The following is a 16,341-nucleotide window of genomic DNA, read 5'->3' as shown; positions in this document are numbered from 1 at the left end:
GACTATAAACAGCCATGTGAGTTCTGCCAAGATGTATTGACCGTGTCCTGGGGCTGCCACCATCACGTACGTCTCCCAGAGAGGATGCTGGAGCTTCAGATGGACAGCGGATGGGGTGGACTGAATATGAAGGCACAGGACCAAACAGAAAGTTGTCCAAGTAACTCAAGCCAGAGCTGATAAGGGGTTGAGCTGAGCAGTGGGAGAATAAAAAAAAAAATTATGAGTTCTAAACATATCAAGTGTCACTACTTTAAGGCACTTTTCAAGTGATTAAGGAGTCAAAAAACAAATACAATGGAGTGAAAATCATTACCACGGCTATTTACGGGAACGTCACATATAGCACTCACGTGCATATAAACATGAAACATTCGTACATTATTAGCAGGGCTATCAAAGCAGTTCAGTGCAGTAAACTATTCTGTTTGGTGAGAATTTTAACATCATCTTAGTACCCGGTTCTGTTTTCAGCTCCCCAAATTGGACACAATTTCTGAGACCGAGAGAGAGAATCCAGGCTTACGTCCAAATTAACCTGTCTGCTTGCTCGTTGATAAGCTTCCTGAAAAGCCAAGAAACTATTTGTAAGGAAAAGGAAGACGATCTGGTTGTCCGAGGAATTCAATGCTTGGTTCTAAATTTCGAACCATGACACCCGTGTTTCATTTTCTTAGTTTGTGGCTAGGACTCAACTGACAACTTGAATGAGTTACATCAAGCCTTAGTTTCCCTGGTTATAAAATGGGTATAGTCAGAAATGAACCCCACTTACCTGTTTGCGATGCTGCATAAATGACTAGGCAATGCCTATAAAATGCTCTCAGCCTTCACTCAAAGGTCCCCATGTATGTGTCATTACTTTGTTGATGGTGATTTTGGAGTTGGTGTGAGCTTTGTGGGTGGTGAGGCAGAGTCCCCTAGAGGGTCTGACTCACTTTTGTCAAAGCTGCCAAAAATTGATGCAATCAGCAATTTCTGGATTTACCTGGCTAGCCGAATATTGAGATCAACTGACTATGAAAAGCTATGAGACGGGTTGGACTCAGAAGAGACTAGACATCTGACATTGAAACCTTGCAAATTAGAGAAGGAGAGAGAAGAGAGAGAGAATGGAAGCAGAAATACCTTAGTGGTGGAACTAATAAAAATCACTTTTTAAATTTGGTAGCTGAGTGGGGCACCTGGGTGGCTCAGTCGGGTAAGCGGCCGACGTCAGCTCAGGTCATGATCTTGTGGTCTGTGAGTTCGAGCCCGGCGTCAGGCTCTGTGCTGGCCGCTCAGAGCCTGGAGCCTGCTTCCAGTTGCGTGTCTCCCTCTCTCTCTGCCCCTCCCCTGCTTGCTCCATGTCTGTCTGTCTGTCTGTCTCTCTCTCAAAAAAAAAAAATAAAAAAAAATAAACATTAAAAAATTTAAATTTGGTAGCTAAGTTACATCAAGCACTGTGTTGGGTACTAATTAATTATCTGCGTATTTGTTACCTCTTTCACATTTCTGTCTGGCGCACAGTGGCATCGATAAATGTCAGTTGCATAAACAACCTTGTATGGTTATATAAGTCCTATCCCCCTGCTTCATATGTATGTGATTACCAAGGAAGCAAGAAGTTGAGAAACCTGCCCAGAGTCACGCTGCTCTAAGTGGGGGAGGGGAGCCCAGACTGAAATCTTGACCTCTCTGCAAAACTCCTGCATGGTTCCCATGACTTTCCTGCTTCCAGTCATCTACTTTCCTTTCTTCTCACCACTCCATATTTTACTGCCGGTGTTCCCTTTCAGTTCCTGGGCTTTGTAATCTTTCTCCATTGTTGGCCATCATGTGACTCTGTTTTTCCAGATCCTAGGAATTCATTGCTCCTTCTTCTCTTTGGGGAGGGAAATATGAGTGGATGTTGCCGTTTACCATGTTTTTACCCATCTTGGAAGATTTTTCACATGAGAAGGATCTTCCATATATAAGGCTCCTTGCTCTCAAAGGTAGGGCTCTTCTTGAGTAGCCACAAGGAACCAAATATGGGAGAAAACCCAGAGACATTTTGCCGCTTTATTAATGTAAATTTATAAATTGTTGGGAAACTTGCTAAAGAAATGCAAGACAGGATTGAATGGCTCACTCATCAGATGTCATTAATGGAGTGCCAGGTTTGTATGTATCAGGTGCTCTTCAAGGTGCTGGAAAGGTACACAGGGAGATAAAAGTCAGATACTGGCTACAAGGAGTTCACAGTCTAGGCAGGAGGCACATAGAGTCTATGCTCATTATTTGCAGATTTTGTGTTTGTGAATTTGCCCACTCACTGAAGTGGATTTGTAACCTCAAAATCAATACTCTTGGTGCTTTTCCAATGTGTCATTTTCCAATGTGCACCAAGCACTGAGAAACCCAAGTCGCCAACACACGTTTCTAGCTGAGGTTGACTGAGGCGAAATTCTGTCTTCTTGTTTCAGCTGTAAATAAGTGCCCTTTCCACGGTCTACTTGGTGCCATGTTTTTCATGTTTGTGTGCTTTATGGTGGTGATTTCACTGTTTCAGGTGGCCCCCAAGCGTAGTGCTGAAGTGCTGTCTGTGCTGCAAAGTGTGCAAAGGCTGTGGTGTGTCTTACGAGAAAACACGTGTTAGACAAGCTCCGTTCAAGCGTGCGTTACAGTGTTATTGGCTGTGAGTTCAATGTTAATGAATGAAACCACATAAGGTACACATTAAATAAGGTGTTTTAAACAGAAACACATGTAAGACACAGCCTGGTGAATGCTACGGTAAAGGTGTGAATGCCACACTGTGGGCACACACAAGAAGGAACAATGGACTCCACCCAGGAGAGCCGCAGGAGGCATTATAGAGGGGTTGCTTATGAGCTGGGATTAAAAACAAATAACAAACACACAAACAAAACAACTAAGTAAAAAACGCAATGAATGGACCAGGATGGAAGGTCGTTCAAGGCAGATGGGAACCACGTGCAAAGGAAGGGAGATCCGAAAGAGCCTGACACGCTCAGTGATTTAAAAAGTGATTAAAGTCAGATATTTTAAGTCACAAGCTCTAATTCATCCACATGCAGAATTTTCAGCCTTTACCAAGTTTCTCTACATAGTTTGGACTGTGATTTTTTTGCAACAAGGAAGTGTGCGGTATGTCAGCTGTGAAAATTGGCTCAATATTCATAATCAGATCTATTATGCTCCCTCTGAAGCCTGGGCCATGTTTCCGTAGAAACCCCTAGTTACATAAAGGAACCCCGGTCTGTAATTGGCAAGAACATCCACCACCTTTGGAAGCCATTATAGTAACGCCAGAGGGAAAGCAAGTGCCGTATAATTCCTGCTGGAGAAAAGTAAACGAGGAGGGCAAAGAGAAAGAGTCCTTTCCCGAAGAGAAAGAGTCTTCCCGCAAGCAGAGAGCACTGTAGCACTTCAGAACACGGGGTCATTCAGCCTCTGCTTCCCATCCTCATCTATGAATCAACCCAATAACCAGCTCATCTGCAGTGAACATTTACTGTATGCCCAGCATTATTCAAGGGACAAGGAGGCAACATACACTCACACACACGCACGTGCGCGCCCGCGCGCGCGCACACACACACACACACACACACACACAATTGTTCTTTCCTTCACTGCTACAAAGCAGTTTACGTTAGCCTTTACATCAACCTCCTGAGGTAGGTTTTATTACTTCCATTTTATAGAAGAGAAAACCAAAACTCCAAAGGCTTCAGTAACTTAAGTTCATACAGCCAGTGAGTGGCAGGATCGGGATTTATGCTCACTTTGATTTCAAGTCAAGTGGAGGTTTTATCCGTGTCTCGGAAAAGGTCCTTGTCCTCAAGACACTTGTGTATGTGATGAATCAGAAGTGGCTCAGGTTGTTAGTTTCAGAGGAATTCAGAATAAAGAAGCATGGACACAACAGTGCCACCACCGCCCTCCAGACATCATGAGCATCAGAACATGCAGTCTTTGGTAACCGGCGATGGAGAGGAAGTCACCCGAGGTATACAGAGAAGCAAAGGTTTGGAAGCAGAAGTCTTTTGGGTGAATGAGGGGAGAAAGCAAGACAGAATTTGTCCAGGGATTAGAGGGAATGTTCTACCAGCCCTAGAATGGATGGATCTCGGTGGATGGTGAGGAGCTCTAAGTGGGATCAGCCCTTGAGACTTTGCCTCCAGAGAGGATGTCGATCTTCCATGACCCTGCCATTCATTCAGTAAATATGAGCAGGCACTGAGTTTGTGCCAAGCATTGTTCTCAGCAGTGAGGATTTTTTAGAGAATGTGTTTTCAAATGTGAGAGAGCAGAACCTGGTCCGGGGGGGTCAGCCCACAGGCCCCCAGTGATGATGGAAGATCTCACCTGACCATTCTCACTGCAGCCTCTTCTTTCTCTGCCCCAATCCCCAAGCAACTTCACCTGTCCTCAGCCTCTTTATTTGACACTCCAGTCAAGGCCACCCAGTTCCCTGGAGCTCCCAGGGTCAAAGGCAGCCTTCTTAGGCTCATGTTCTGATTCTTCCCTCTCAGCCCACTTTGTGCTGTCCCTCAGGTACTGCAGCCACACTGAACCCCTTCCCACCAGGGCGTCCCTTTGGTTCCTCTCCCTGGAGAGTCCTTGACCCCATTTCCTGTCTACTGAAGACTAACTCATCCCTCAGGGTTCAGCTCAAAAGAATCTGCTTCTGGAGTGCCTGGGTGGCTCAGTTGGTTAAATGTCTGACTTCGGCTCAGGTCATGATCTCACGGTTTGTCAGTTCGAGCCCCTCATCAGGCTCTGTGCTGACAGCTCAGAGCCTGGAGCCTGCTTCAGATTCTGTGTCTCCCTCTGTCTCTGCCCCTCCCCTGCTCATGCTCATGCTCTCTCTCGCTCTCTCTCTCTCTCTGAAATAAACATTAAAAAAAAAAAAAAAAGAATCTGCTTCCAATTTCCCCCAATCTCATTGAATTCCTTCTTGTCTTGGGCCCATACAGCAAATACCTCTATTCTAGTCTGCTTTCTATTCTGCCTTGTCATAAACCAGGCTGAGTACTCTTTAGGGCCGGGGACATGCACCTTTATGCCATCATTTAGCACAGTACCTAGCCCTTTGTCAAAGCTTGAGAAATCTCTTTTAAGAAATAAATACACGAAGAGGATGCCCCTGAAACTAGAACAGTTCGGTTTAAAGTTAATTTAATTAAGACATTAAGGTTCATTTTAGCAAACTTATATTGTGAATGAAAACCATCTGAAATTTAATCTTAACCTAGCTGCCCCTTCAATGACAGTTTAATTTCACTCTAATCTTTATTATAGCAACTTCTAAACCTGTTATTAGTATTACTAATGAAGTTGAAAGACCATTTCATCTGATTATTGTGTCTTAGGAAACATTTAATTATTAAATTCCACACTGATAATTAGAAACCCTATTATTTCATAATGGGCTAGGCAATACCATACAGGTATCCCTCAATTACTGAAACAGAAGCTGTCTTTTAAGTGTGTGGAAGTGAAATCTCATACATCAAATAGTCTCTTCTCACCAACCTAAGCTATATTATTAGAGACAGACAGGTGTAAAGTAAGGAATATCCCCATGCCCTGAAATGGTAGCATTTTATGGGGTGAATGGCATCTGTGGGTGGGTCGTCCTTGTCCTTCCCAGAGCCTGGCCAGGTCCAAGATGGAGAGAATAAGCCAGAAGTTTCGGTGTGTGTATGTATGGGGGTGGAGTAAGAAGGCTCTTCTAATAGAGCTACCCAGAGAGAAAATGGATTATTTTTGCAGGGATTGACAGCAGGGGTCGGGCCAGGCATGGGGGGGTGGGGGCTTGGCCACCAAAAGAAGGGGAACGTGTTCATTCTAAGGCCACTTCCAAGTGGGATACTATTTTATTCTAACTAGATTGTGCTCTCCTGGGCCTTGTCTGAATTCTTACCAAACCTCAGAATGGGTGGCATGCTAGGCAGCTCAAGGAAGCTTTCTGGAGTCTGAAAGAGGGGGATGGCATCACGTTCCTTGTGGAGACACTGGAACTCAGACAGAAGACGGGTTGACCAAAGTCTCCGGAAGCTCCCCACGCTCTGGGATCTGGGCTCCTTGTGCTCCCAGACTGCCCCCCCCCCAGCACCCCCCCTCCCCAGGGAAACCGACATGGCTGCAAGCACATGGCTAGGCCATTGTAGGGGGTTAATAGATGCTTCATGATGCTCTGGCTGACTGGCTGGGAAAGGAAGCAGGAGAAGCCTGCCCTCCCACCCCCAAGAGGAGCTCTGACTCACAACCTGTTTGGCACTGTGCACCTCTCTGGTTTCCTGAACCTCTCTCTCTAATGCATAAAGCCTCCGTGGCAGATGTTTTAAAACAATGATCATGACAATGACACTGTAATCCCTTACATTCCCTTTGCATCATAGACATTTTCAGAGTGTTTTTGCAGGCTTACTCTTTAGGGTAGTTACGTTATTTGGACTGAGAATTTGCAAGACTTTTTTGGTGGTCCCATCAGATAACCGCAGCCCCCAGGGCTGGGAATCTGTTCACAGTATGAGCAAGGAGGGACAGGGAGGAAGGCTGGTTCAGAACCCAAAGTAATTTGAGAGTGTGGGTAGAGGTTAGGGTGGTCTGGTGGGGGGCGTGGGCACTAAATTGAGGGTGGGCGTGCCCATCTATCTAGGGATTGATTGCAGGGCCTTTTTTTTTTTTTTTTTTTTTTTTTTTTTTTTGGTTTTCTTGGAAGGAATAATGGGTATGGAGGAATTCAGTGTGTAGAAGCAATAAGGGCTGGTCCAGGCTTCCTCCTGGGGGGCAAAGCCAAACGGCCAAGGCCGAAAGAAGGGCAGGGGCTACCTTGTGTGGAGATGGCCGGCACCGGCCCCAGGACGTGGAAGGGGTGGCCGCGCTAGCGTGGGGCGAGGCGGGTGCCGGCGGGGGTGGGGAGCCCCGGGGGCCGGGGCGGGGCGGGGCGGCCGCGGCGGGCCGGGCTGGGGGCGGGCCGGGGCGGGGCTCCGGGGCCGTCTCGCAGGCTGCGGCGGCCGCGGGAGAGGCGTCCACAGCGGCGGCGGCTGGGGCAGCGGCGGACGCGCGGCCAAGCAGGGCGGCGGCGAGCCCGGGTGAGCGCGGCGGGGACGCGGCGGGGAGCACGGGTGGGGGTCGGCGGGGAAGGGGGTTCGGGAGGCGCCGGGAGAACCCTGCCATCCTTCCCCGGCCCCCGATGCCCCTGCAGCCTTCAGGGGAGGGAGGGAGGGAGAGCCGAGAACCCAGTCCTTCAGCCCTTCTCCTGCGATCGCCGTCCAGATGTCCGTCTGTGCGCCCGTTGCCCTGCTCTCCGGGACTGCCTCCTGCTTGTGTTCTAGATCACCCCCCTCACCCCTCAACCGCTCAATCCCCGGCCCCCAGCCAGGTATCATCAGCTCCAGAGCCATTCTTCCAGGAGACCCCATCCTTCTGCTTCTCTCTTCCCACCACCAGAGGCCCGGGCTCCCCATCTTTCTCTACAGCCTGAGAGGCAAGGATGACCACTTCCCCAGTGCCTGCATACCTGGACCTTTCTGCTGCCACCTGCCCCAGATGTTCTTAGCCAGCCAGCACACTGCTGTGCCTAGGACCCAGGCCTCCTCTCTAGATCACTTCCTTCTCCTCAGAATCCCAGGCTGGCAAGAGGGACTTTACAGATCCTGAGCTTTGAGAACAATTTGACCCACTTCCCAAAAGGCTGGTCCCAGGCCAGCCATGCTGTTCGGTGGAGACACCTGTCTTGCCTGCCAGCTGAAGGACCAAGAAGCCTCTGTCAAAATGGGCCAGTGGGTTCCTAGGTCCTTCTCCAAGCTGTTCTGACTTGCTGGCCAGTGTCCCCAGAGACCAGAACCAAGACCTTTGCCATTTAAGACCTCTAGAGGTATTTGCTGACCCCACCCCCAGATCCTCCAAATTCCCCCAGCCGCTGACAGGCCACTGTTCCGGGCTTGATCTCTTCACCCATGTGCTGGCTTCCCTGCTTGCTCCCCAAGGACTTGGGGCAGAGTAATGGGGCAAGTGTTTGGGGCCTTAGTAGCCCCCACAGCTCTGTGGGCCTCCTGCCTTACTCTGTTGGAAACTTTTCCTCCGATCTTTCCCCATCACCATCCCTCTGGATAGGGCCTGTGCCATCTGCATATCATTGAGTCCCCAGGGCACAGCAAGCTGGGCTGGGACTGTGAAGGGCTGGGACCCCGTGCTGCACGAGGGCCAGCAGGAGGAGGGTGGCAGCCAGCCAGGTCAGGCCGGGCATCTGGGCCTGGGGGCTCAGGCTTTAGGGTGGGTCCTTGGCTTTCCCTTGAGCTCCGAATGGGGTCCCAGGCTGGCTTTGCTGTGAAGAGAGGAGGCAGAACAGGGGCTGTTTTCCCTGCGTGCTTCTGACTGTCTTGTGTTGCTATGGTGACAGTTTTGCCTCTCTTCCTCCTTCTGACTCTTCTGGGAGCTGGTTTTTATTGGTCTGTTGTCCTGTCTTTTATGGCTCTAATTTCTCCTTTCTACTTGGTCTGAAATAAACAGTCATAAACATGGGCACTGGGCCCAGGCTGGGGGCTGGCAGAACTTCACCTCCTTCTGGCCCTGGGCTCCTGTGAGGGGAGAGAGGTGAGGACCCACCCGTCCACACCCCCTCCCGTCTGTGTCTCTGGGAAGCGGGCAGCACACAGGGGGTGGCAGACTGCCTCGGTGCTAATACTGGACTCCGTGTATGGTCAGGGGCTCACTGCTGCTGTTCACGACAGCCCCGTGCCGTAGGGGCTGTCCCCACTTTGCAGATGACGAAACTAAGCTCCAGTGAGCTGTTGCCCTCAGGTCACACTGGTTTTAGCACTCAGGGATGGAGCTGGCATCGTGAAGCCCATCTCCCTGCCTTCCCACCCTGTGGGCTTCCTGGTCCTGCTCCCCAACCCCCAACTCCCCGGGGCAGCAGAGCAACCCAACCCCCACGTTCTAGAGGTGCTGCGGACTCCCACAGAGGCGAGCTGCCAGGGAGCTCCCTGTCAGGTCCTTTGGTGCACCCTTGACCCCAACTGTTGGAGACCCAAGTTGAGAGGGGAGAGAAGCCACTTGTGACTTCCTGTTTTTGACTCAGACCAAGAAGCATTCGGTTTGCTTTTGCTCTCAGAGCCTAGTTGCAACTGGGTAAGTCAGGGGCACGGAGAGCCAAGTAAACCCACGCTCCCCACCCCAGCCAGCCCTGGGTGAGGAGTTCAGAGTTCTCCAGGGCCATAGGGTCACCGACTGCCAGCTGTCAGTGACACTCGCCAGAGAAGCTGCCCTGTCTCTTCCTCTCTTCCCTTTTATTTTCCCTTCCTTTCTCACCCCCTCCCCTTTCTCCCTTCACTTTGCCTATGCTCCAGGCTTATTCATAATACTCTGAAGAAGCAAATGGTAACATGAGAAGACTAGGGAATCAGCAGCCTCATTGTCGAATGTTGGCCCTGGGGGCGTCCGTCACTCCTATGGGCCTCAGTTTCAAGTCTTTAAAATGGGGTTTACGTGTCTATCTATGTTAGCTTGCTCTTGAAGGATGGCGTGGAGTAGCCTATAGGGGGTGCTTTGAACAGTCGATAGCCTGAAGCACCTGAATGTCCTCATCCCGTTGGGAAATCTCAGTGTTGGAGACCCCGAACTACTGCCCAGAGATTAGAACTGATCTAGAAAGAATTAAGCCGTGAAATGTCAGGGTTAGAGGCATTCCTTAAAGCCATCTTGTCTGCCCTTGATGTTGCATTCACTTAGTTCACCTACTTGACATTCATTGAGCATCTACTCGGCACCAAATATTGTGGGAACTGGGGATTTCAAAAAACATGCGCATTATTCCTTTTTTCAAAGAATGTAGTCAGACATGGAAAGAGATCCTTAGGATACAGTCAGCGAGGTGGTGTGACAAAGTCACGGTGATGCAGGGCCCGGAGATGACAATTTGACTAGGTCACGGTTAAGGCTGAATCGGGCATCGTGTGCTTGGCTCCTATTTCATCCTGGTTAAAATCCTTTCTCAGAGGCTGCGTGAATTCCCTCACAAGGCAGCGTGGTGATTGGAAAGAAGTGGATTTTGGAGTCAGCTATGACTCCAAACTCTGTAGCTGTAGGATCCTGGACTAAACCGCACCGAGCCTCAGTTCTTGTATCTGTAAAATGGCAATAACGCTACTTGCCTTCTGAGATGTAAACGATCTTAATGTCTTTATGGGGTCTGGCATGGTGCCCACCTCGTAGTGCGCTTGCCAGTATTTAGTCTGATTGATTAGGAAAGAGTTCTCCGGTACTAGGCCTCTGGGTCCTCTTAGCAGAGGTGGGGAGCTCTTTGGACTAATTCTGGCCTTTGGAGATCCACTCATTATCTGGGAAGGTTGCAAATTGCCCATGCTCGGGATCCTCAACTGCTGGTTAATCGTTGAGTTATCTCTCACCAGAGAAATGATCCTTTACCACACGGGGACTCTATGCAAATCCCCAACACTTTTGTTTTCTCAAGGGGGGAACCTATTTGAAATGGCAAAGAACACTCTGAGTTTCAAGGATAAGCTACTATCTGTGAGTGTACTTTGATTTGATAAAGTCCCACGTGTTGATTTTTTCTTTGTTGCCTTTGATTTTGGTGTCAAATCCAAAAATTCATTGCCATGACCAGTGTCAGAGAACTTATGGCCTGTATTTTCTAGGAGTTTTATGGATTCAGGTTTTACTTTCAAGGTTTTAATCCATTTTGTGCTTATATGTGTGTATGGTGTAAGAAAGGGGTCCAGTTTTCCCAGCACCTTTTATTGAAGAGATCATTTTTCCCTCTTGTGTTTCTTGGCTCCTTTGTCAAAGGATACTTGCAAATGAATGCTTCATGCTTTTTATTCTGGGCATGTGTAGCTTCCTTTTTTTTTTTTTTTTTTTTTTTTTAAAGTTACCACATATACATTTTCTCAAATCCTCCCCAGAATTTTGTGACATTAGTATTATCGGCCCCTTTTCACAGTTAAGGAAACCGGGAGGGGCAAGGTAACAACACAGAGCCCATCAGCCGGAATTTAAAACCGGGTCCTGCTTGCTCGCTGTTTGTGCGTTGGTTGGTATACAGTCTTGTCATTTCGTTGGCTGGTGTGTCAGTGACCTAAAGTAATTGTGTTTGGAGAACAAGGGCAGATTTTAACAGGGAGGACCTGGTCGGTAACTTAGACTCATAGTAAATATTTAGAGACTTTATTAGAGTTTTGCTCTCAGCGTAGCATTAATGGAGCTCTCTGCGGCTGGCCGAGGCTTCATTCTGGGAGGTGATGAATGGAAGAGGAATCTGACATGTCCAAGTTAAGAGGAAGTGTTCGATGATGCTGAAAGGAGCGTGTCCTCTGCACATGAACGGATTACCGGTTTGTCACTGAAATAAATGGGACTGATTTTATAACTGTCATTAGAACCCACCTCTAGGAGTAGGAAAGTATTGAGAAGCAATTGTGGAATTACTCACCGCTAGCCTTTCTCAGGAATTCAGAAGCCCGATTTCCCTGGCCTGAGAACCCGTTGTCCCAGCGAATCGGGTGTGAAAATGGTGCCGTGTTCCCCAGCAATGTGTTTACCTGGTCCAGCTTAGCGCTGCGGACAGATGTGCTCCTATTGGCAATTATCTCAGGGCCAGAGTCTGGTGTCTGCTTATTTAATGACTTCACTCTCCAATAAAAATTCCGTATGGTGTAGATAATTAGATCTCTAAAATGAAACCGGGGAAATGGTGTGCCCCCAAAGCATTTAATTGCAGTTTTATGATGGATCAAGCGTAAAGATGAGATCACTCATTCACTTATTTAACAGATACGTACAGGGCAGGCCCTTGCCCTCTGCTGCCAGAGATGGCACGTAGTGATCAGTGTGGCATCATCCCTGCCCGCAGCTGGCTCTCACTCCGTGGGGAAGCAGAGCAGGAGACACATTGCTAAACGCAGCTTGGCATTCGTGTGCCGGAGAAAGAGGGAAATATAATTGTTTTGACTCTTGCTGCAAGGCAGTCCATTTCTGTCCACATGGTATTGTTTGCGGAGCATCTGAAATACACCTGACATGTTGCAGGTTGAGAGGCTTGGGATAGGGAAGCACGTGGCGTAGACAGCTGATGACCCGGGCGTGGCTCTCAGCTCTGCTCCTCGCTGCCCGGGTTGGTTTCTCTCTTGGTGACATGGGAAGGTTGGATTTGATGACTTAAAAGGACCCTTCCACATCTAGCTTAATGATCATAATAAGCCCCTGGGCTCCTTTTCCTGAGTGATGGGGAAGGAAGCAAGGCTGGCAGCCTTAGTCAGCAAGGCTGCCGAGGCAGAGCTGGTGTGTTTTCAAATAATCCTCTCAAGGAGCAAAGAAACCTTGCTCTCCCTCACAGAAAGGGAACCACGTTCTGATCGAGCATCAGGGAAATAAGTCAAAGCCAGTGATGACAGGGAGAGACAAAAGGGTTGCAAATACTCAGCAGAGGTGGGGAGCAGAGTCACCAGCTTCCTCCCACATTCCAGGGTCTCTGCTGACATGGGTATGGAGGGCTTGGCTTCACAGATGCCTTGGTTACTGCAATTGTCTTAAGTTAACGTTTTTCAAAAAATAATTTGGTTCGATGATTCCCAGGCCTTAGAATAAATGAAAATACACAATCATTTTAGGATGGTGAGGAACAGAGGGAAACATACAACTTCGTCAACGCTCCATCAAGTTCTGTCCTTCCCACTGACCAAACATAGGCCCTTCCAGGGGCAACCATGGGGCTGGGTCCCAGTAGCCTAGAATAGGGTGGCAGCATGCTGGGGCCAGGGGGCGAACTAACAGGGAGTCAGAGAAGACCCGGGGTCTTTCACCCACGCTGCCCACTCCGTAGCAGCCTAAATTCTCATCTTCTGAGTCTTGTGGTCCCTTCAGTAACATGTGGGCCGTGGCAGCATCTGAACCATGTAAATATTGTCAGCAGGAATCATGAGCACTTATTGTCACTTTTAGTCATCTTTTGATGAGCTTTGGAAACAGATAGCCCCATTCTGGGTGGAGAAATTGAAATGGAGAGGTGCTAAGGAACTTGCAGAATGCCATTTTATTCAGGAAGGTTGCGGGCTGGCGCCTAAAGCCACATCTGTGTGCCTGCAAAGCCTGGGCTCTCTCCACCACCCGTAGGAGAAATGAGAACCTTGCATATGTGAGGAGTATGGAATTAAAAAGATGTGTCTTGGGGAAAATCCTCATCTCAAAGAGCTAGATGGGCCTCCCTCCACACCTTGAAATTGGCAAAAAAAAAAAAAAAAAGAAGAAGAAGAAGAAAGGAAAGAAAATATAGCTGTGTTTTCAGTGCTTCCCTGTGACCAGCATCTCGGCATTGGACTGACGTCCTTGGAGGGTGTCCTTTGCTTAGCCCACTTCATCAGAGAATGCCATCCAGCAGTAATGAGCTGAGCCTCTGGTGTGTGCAGCATATGGCCTTGCTGAGCTGTGGAGCCCACCCAATTGAGGCAGGTTGTGTATAACTTATTTTTCAGACTTCTCCCTGAGACAGCTGGAGGTCATGGGAACACAAGAAAACCGTGGACTGAGCTTGCAGAATGACAGATTCACATGTCGTCAAAACAAGAATGACACCTTTGGTCTACTTCCTCTTTTTTACAAACACTGAGGTCAAGAGAAAGGCATAGATAGATAGATAGATAGATAGGGAACCCATATCAGAGACTTTTCCAAGGCTGGGACCAGAATTCAGCCTTGTGAAAGCTACAAGCAGACTATAACTCTCTGAGATGTCTAGGGGTGAAATGTACACATAGAAGTTCTGTGTGAATATCCCTGGGGCTACAGGGCAAGTGTGCACCTGGAAACAAACAAGCCTGGGTTGAAATTCTGGCTCTTCCTCTAGGCAGATTCCTTAGACTTGCTAAATTTTGTAATTTACGAACTGAAGTTAATGATATTTGTGTCACAGGAATATTGGAAAGAAGAAATTAATTAGCCATGTGTCAGCCTCCTTTTTTTGCCTGGTCTTTGAAGAAAATTTGAAAAATTTTTCGCTCCTGCTTTTAGGCTCCTCTTTATTTGTTGTGTGAGGTAGAAAGTGACACGGGGCTTGTCTTTTCTCTGATGGACACATTCCTGAATTGCCCCTCGACAAAGCCCCCAGACCCACTCCTCTGAGCTTATATTTCTAGCTGTGAGTCTTCATATTATACTTGAATCGAACCTGGCTGTATTGTTTGCTGGAGCATTACAAGTGTTGCACTTAATCTATAATCTGTCTCCCCACCCTTAGTCTTTTCCTTATCTTGTAAGTGTGCATAGGTGTGTTTTCTTTCTGAAGTGTTGAGGTTTCAAATCTGGGCCCTTGGGTACCTTCAGATGTAATGAATAAGGTTGCAAGATTGACATTCCCTTATTTGCAAGTCCAAAATCCAAAATGCTCTGAAAAGTTAAAGTGTTGTTTTTCTAATTTTTTTTTTTCAACGTTTATTTATTTTTTTTGGGACAGAGAGAGACACAGCATGAACGGGGGAGGGGCAGAGAGAGAGGGAGACACAGAATCGGAAACAGGCTCCAGGCTCTGAGCCATCAGCCCAGAGCCCGACGCGGGGCTCGAACCCACGGACCGCGAGATCGTGACCTGGCTGAAGTCGGACGCTTAACCGACTGCGCCACCCAGGCGCCCCAAGTGTTGTTTTTCATAACTCATTTGAAGTCAAAAGGTGGTCTGATTGTACATGAGACTCTTCATGGGTTTCATTTATACCACTCTAGGGTGAATAAGTTTTTCATCAGAAGGATGAGTGTCCGGGAGCCGGCCAGGGTATACATAACATAGTACATGCACTGTATTATTGTTCTAAAATCTGAAAGGTTCTGAATTTAGAAGTACATCTAAGGAAAGAATATCAAAGAAGGGTTTGTGGACCTCTTATTCATAAACCCAAAAGAACACGCAGCTTCCCTGAAGAGAGAGAGAGAGAGAGAGAGAGAGAGAACGAGCGAGGGACGGGGAGGGACAGAGGACAGAGGATGAGAGAGAATCCCAAGCAGGCTCTTCACTGTCCCTGCAGAGCCCGATGTGGGGCTCCATCTCATGAACCGTGAGATCATGACCCGAGCCGAAATCAAGTTGGACACTTAATTGACTGAGCCACCCAGGCGCCCCTCAAGTGTCCTGCCTTTGATACTAGATGCTTCGGTGACACGGCTCATCTGGTGCTCATCAAAAGCCTTAATGCGTATTTTGTATATGACATGTGTTATATACTGTATTCCTATATAATGAAGGAATACAGAAAGGAAAATGTTAAGAAAAATCATAAGGAAGAGAAAATAGATTTACGCTACTGTCCTGAATTTATTGAAAAAATCTGTGGGTCAGTGGACCATGTTTTTCAAGGGTCGACTGTAATAGGAAATAAATGACCATTCTTGGCACAAACACAAAACAACAGCAGCAGCAATAACAACAAAAATGTTGAAGAATAGGTTCCAGTGTTTCAATGGGACGAAGTAAGTTTTTAAAAAAATTCCATAGGACTAAAAATAAACTGGGAATTTTTGGACTAGTGTGGCTTCTAGGCAAGTTTCATCATTGGCCGTTGGAGGAAGGTAGAAGGGAGTTTTTAAATCTTACTCATCATTTTAGCCATATGAGAGGGAACCGGGGCCTGGCCAGGGAGCATGGGGAAGTGAAAGCGGTAACCAGAGCGTGAGAAGGTCTCGCTTCTTATCTTGGGTCTGCTTTTGACTTGTTGAGTCAGCTTGGGCATGTTGCTTCCCTTCTCTGGGCACCAGGAACTCTGTTTCTAAGTAAATTAAGTCTTTCTTCCCCCACTGTGAGTGGCTAGGGTGGGGTGGGGGCCCCCATCAGAGTGAAAAGCGCTGAGCGGCTTGCTGGCTGTGTTCTTGCAGCTTCAGTCCTCCGTAGGGCCTCCGTGCAGGCCGGGGGGAGGCAAGAGGCTTCCCTGCCCCGTGCGTCGGTTTCCTCCGGCTGTTCCTTTACTTCTCACAACTCTGATCCTCCGGTTTGGGGGTGGGGGGCTGGTTTGTATGGGATCCACCTGCACTGATGCCCAGCGAGGGCTCACTCAATGCTTGAGCATGCATGGCAGGTGACCGATGCCCTGCTGGAGGTGGCCATCCCAGCAGCTGCTCTCGTGACTGGGGTTGTAGTGAAGGTCATGGCTAGGCATTCTTGAAGTGGTGTCGGGAAGGAGAGTGAAAATTCCCTGTTGTAGAGCATGGAACCAGGGGAGGTCTACCCAAGGAACTGAAATACTGTGCATTTCAGTATGGGCTAAATATGGATTATAGCTAAATATAATCTGTGGGCTAAATATGGATTATAGAACATGGAGGTACAGGGCTTTGGGG

The 16,341-nt window shown here is 48.2% G+C and overlaps 1 protein-coding gene across 4 annotated transcripts in view; it reads left to right on the top strand.

Moving 5' to 3' along the window:
* The first annotated feature begins 6,974 nt into the window (after nucleotides 1-6,974).
* Nucleotides 6,975-16,341, top strand: part of CYRIA (CYFIP related Rac1 interactor A) — a 108,331-nt gene continuing 98,964 nt past the window's right edge. For 2 of the 4 annotated variants that reach the window (XM_086700068.1, XM_086700065.1), the window contains exon 1: nucleotides 6,975-7,091. The gene's annotated coding sequence lies outside the window, so the exon portion shown is untranslated. The remainder of the gene's footprint in view (nucleotides 7,092-16,341) is intronic. The other 2 variants (XM_086700066.1, XM_086700067.1) reach the window with 2 other exon arrangements.

Source organism: Puma concolor, chromosome A3 (assembly GCF_028749965.1).
Source record: "Puma concolor isolate L17-30 chromosome A3, mPumCon1.1.hap2, whole genome shotgun sequence".
In the NCBI taxonomy this organism is placed as follows: Eukaryota; Metazoa; Chordata; class Mammalia; order Carnivora; family Felidae; genus Puma; species Puma concolor.
The sequence above is the reverse complement of the archived record's forward strand: the minus strand, read 5'-3'. Positions and strand labels throughout refer to the sequence as shown.